Consider the following 4,389-nt stretch of genomic DNA (forward strand, 5'->3'; position numbering starts at 1 on the left):
GTGTCACACACAAAACGTCTCTAAAACACGGCCTATATGAAGGTCCTGTAGATAAGGAGCTAGGAGATGGGTCTGTGGCAATATGGCAATTATGACCTATAAGGTCCCAACAAAAGTAAACCATGTTTGCAAGGCCAGAGCCAAAAACGACAGGCAGGCCAACATGGAAATGAGGAGGGAGAGGACATCCCCTGAAAACCCCTCAGGGTTCCTGTGAAGAGCCTCAGACAAGAGATGGATCAAAGAGAGCTACTGCAAAAGTCATCATGGTAAGACAAAGGCAGGAATACTGAGCATGGGTAAGATGAACAGGAGATTCGGGTCCTGCAAAACTGAACCCAAAAATTGTTGGTCCAGATATGCAGGGGACGAGGCATACTAACACCATCATCTGACTGGGAGGCAAAATACTCAGTGTAAGTTCGTATATCAGGGGACAAGGGAAAAACTAAAAAAAGGTTGAGAGGCAAAACCATGTAATAGGGAAGGACATGGGTCATAAGAAATAGGAGCAATAGACAAAACATCACATACCTGAGAAATAAAATCTGAGAAAGCCAATGAGGGCCGAAAAGAATCCTCAGGTAGGGTTTGGGAAGGCACAGTGAATTCTGGGGTGGGGGTCAAATGATCAAAATCCTCATCAGTTTGGCAAGGCTCAAAAGGCTCAGGAGGAAGAGGGGCAACAGTCTGCGAATAAAGGCTAATAAATTCCTGGATGGATCACCCGCACCTATGGCCTGAATTATGGCATCAGATGAATGAGATGTGCCTGAAGAGGTAACATTAACTTCATAATTCATGCTTGATACCAAACAAACAAGCAAAAATGTTTGCCAAAACATGGGTAAATCAAATGCTTTCAAAATTAAAGTAAGAAAAAAAAATTCTTAAAATGAAATAAATTAAACCACTTGAAAAAGTAATGAGCAAAAAGAAAAAGACTTCTGAACTCAAGCACTACCAAACGAGAAGTGATGGTTCAGTAGTGCTGCATAAAAGGAGTCGCACGCGTCATGTGATAGTAGTGCTCTCCTATTGGTGGGTAGATGACACATGATGATTTGCATGAGACATGTTGTAATCTTTGATTCCCACAGCAGGGTGTGGAAGGCTTGTGGCATGCATTATAAAAAAGTGTTTACATATAGAGGGCAGCATAAAACAAGAAAAGCTAATCTTGTGAGAGGAGGGAGGTACTGTATCAGAATGGCCTGTTATTGAACTTAAAAGAGTGGTTTTTCATTACTATGCAACACTGTCTGTTTAGAGTATATTTCAAATACCATGCTTATTCGCCTAAAAATAAGTAAAAGAATAAAAAGACACATTGCAAGTTGAATTCAAAACCTTTTTGATAATGGAATTTCACTATAAACAGATCCATAAAAGAAGTTGTAAAATATACTCATTCAGTTGTTTTACATTTTACCATTACTTATATAATATTGTATAATTTTTAAAACAAATTATAAATTATCTAAATTAATTCAGGACTCAGCTCAACAATAGCTTGTAAATGTCTAATATGCTTTGAAATGCAGACCTTACTTGTGACATACATACATTTGCATATGCATCAAAACTGATGAACGTAGCAGTAGTAGAATGTGTACGTACATGTGCATGAATTTGTTTCTATACAATAAGGTTAAAATACACCTTCACATGCAGCAACATTTGATGAAATTATTAATTACAATATATTATAGCCCACATAACTGTACAACCACCACTATTTAAACTTTATTGCCATTTAACACATTTCTTAACTATCTATATTATTATTTTCCAATTAGGAACAGTAAAAATATTCTACTTGAATCCCTTTAAGGGTTTTGGTGTTGATTCAGTGGTATAAATATGCTCCTTTTTATGTGGAGAGGGGGCATCTTTTGTAGTTATGCCACTGTGTTGAGTAGCAGAGCCTCAAAGTTAAGACTGAGCTAGATTAAGGTATATTTGTGTGAGAAACAATGTAGGAAAATGAGATTTCTGTTCTTGCGACCATAAATAATAATCTATGGGTATTGTAGCATTGCAACAGAGTGTAGGTTGACAAACTTAATGTCAGGCTTAGTGCTGCTTCAGTAAGGACTCTTTACTAGTCTTGCTTATCTTCCACAGATGCTAGTTGCATTTGACATCTGTAAAACTTTTAAGTAAAATACAAATGGTAATGTTAAATATCTTACAGGAATGTTTTCTGCAACAAAAATTAAAAGTCACACATTCCCATAGTCTCTTGAAGTACTTCACTATTTTATTAAACAAAACATACTCACCAAACCTGTTCCGGTCTACTGGATCTTGGGTACTTACCCAAAATTATCATCTTAACATCAGATATTGCTTTTGGATAGTCAAAATAGCAAAAATCTAATATTTATATAAAGAAAAAAGGTCCATTTTATGTATTTTCTATATATACTATTTGTAATATGTTACAGATTTCTTTCCTTTTCACCAAAGGTAAAACTAAAAATATAATCTGTGATGTAGAAGCCCAATGCATTATTTGACTCACTACACCCTCTGCTGTGGACTACAGTTCTACCTGTTCAAGGTTCATCAGCAGAGCTTGGGGCAGCAAACCACAGAAATATAGTAAAGCCTCTTATAATGGTCATATGTTTAAAATACTTATGGGGAGTTTAAGTCCTTTTTAACTCACCATATAATAACCTAAATTAATTTAGGTATGTGATTAACATTATGGTGCTGCATCTAATTTATCATTTCATATTATAGGTGACCAACTGTATATAATTATATTACAGATTTCTTTTCACCAAAGATAAAATTGCAATAAGTATGATACACTGCAAGTATAATTAGTTATAAAAACAAAATTTTCAAGATAATTTGACTATTTCATATTTTCTAAAAAAAAGCTTTTTAATTAAAGCTGCAATATTTATAAATCTAAGAAACATTCTATGATATCAACAAAATATTTGTAAAGGTACATATATTAAAATCTTATAAACACACAAACCTGCAATATTTGATATAATGTTCAAATTAAATATTTACATTAAATTTTACAGTTTGATTTTATAGTTATGTACTCATCAATTAACTTTCACAAAAATAAAGTATGTATACAAAAGGACCTCGTGCACATTTTTACTAAAGATATAAGTACTTTTGGAACATAATATACAGACAATAAAAAAGCACTTGTCCTTCAAAGCAGAGTTTGCACATTCATCCTTAAGGAAAGCAAAAACTTAACCCACCTTTCAATTTTTGTGAAATGACTGACTCCCCCTCTCAAAGTCTTGCAAAGTGATGATCTCCAATACTGCTAACAGCAACTCATGCTATAAGTCAATCAACCTGCTGTTGCTGAGGGATCAGTTTGTAGATGCTTGGACAGTCCACAACTGAAGATACAAGTAAAGCAAGCACACCCCTATACTTATTAAAAACTATTTATTGGTAAAACTTAGTAAAACATACGTTATATGTTCATCCATCTCACAAAATTAACTTAGTTCCTTGTTCTAATTAAGCTGTAATTAAGTAATTAATGTTTGCTTTTCAGTTTAATACTCTTACTCAGTTTCAATTTTCATTGACTATGTTCTTTCTAGACATTGAACTTTAATTAATGGCATAGCACTATAGCCTATACTCTATAGGCCTAATGCAAAAATAGTTGATTTTCATACTTCTTACATTCACAAACCCTTAAGTTTTCCGTTTCCTTGTCTGATCAAAAACATGTCCATTAATAATAAATATTTTAAACATAAAACAAGAGTCAAAAGAATAAAAATATAAGTGTCAGTAAGTAACTCCAACCAAAAACATTTATATAAGAAAAAATATAACACCAATAAATTTCTATGTATACCAACAAAAGTTACCTTACACCTCATCTGTTCATACGTTTTAGTTTACTTAAGAAAAAAAAATCCTGACAGAACTTTACAAAAATATTGTGGTGGTGGACGTTATTTTTATTTTTTTCCATTATGAGACTAAAGAAATTGTACACTACAAAAAATGTTGTTTGTTTGTTTTGAAGTTAAGCACAAAGCTCACATAACGGGCAGTCTGTGCTCTTCTCACCACGGGTATCAAAACCCGGTTTATAGCGTTATAAGTCCGCAGACATGCCACTGGGGGACACAAATATTCCTTAAGAATATAATGTAATATTGACATTATTCCGGGTTCTTTGTCTCTAAAACAATATTTTTATTCGCTTTAAGTTTAGGGTTTTCAGTTTGGTAGCAAAATAATTTGTAAATACTGAATACAATCTCCCTTTTATACATATTGTTGCGTCAGCGAGGTCACGTGACGTATCACGCCACGTACTTCCCGAACCTTCGTGAATTATCGGGAGACTACTAGATTGGGGTAGTCTGGTATATA

General features: G+C 33.8%; 1 long non-coding RNA gene across 6 annotated transcripts in view; it reads right to left on the minus strand.

The window, feature by feature from the left end:
* The window catches only part of LOC106464382, a 16,127-nt gene extending 12,216 nt beyond the window's left edge, over positions 1-3,911 (minus strand). For 4 of the 6 annotated variants that reach the window (XR_001291129.2, XR_002611732.1, XR_002611728.1 and 1 more), the window contains exons 1-2: positions 3,876-3,911; positions 3,243-3,389 (exon numbers count right to left, since the gene is read on the minus strand). This is a non-coding gene — a long non-coding RNA (uncharacterized LOC106464382). Of the gene's footprint in view, positions 1-2,285; positions 2,380-3,242; positions 3,390-3,684; positions 3,790-3,875 lie in introns of those variants that run through there. The other 2 variants (XR_002611731.1, XR_002611730.1) reach the window with 2 other exon arrangements.
* Between the last annotated feature and the right edge of the window lie 478 nt (positions 3,912-4,389).

Source organism: Limulus polyphemus, unplaced genomic scaffold, assembly GCF_000517525.1.
Source record: "Limulus polyphemus unplaced genomic scaffold, Limulus_polyphemus-2.1.2 Scaffold1635, whole genome shotgun sequence".
In the NCBI taxonomy this organism is placed as follows: domain Eukaryota; kingdom Metazoa; phylum Arthropoda; class Merostomata; order Xiphosura; family Limulidae; genus Limulus; species Limulus polyphemus.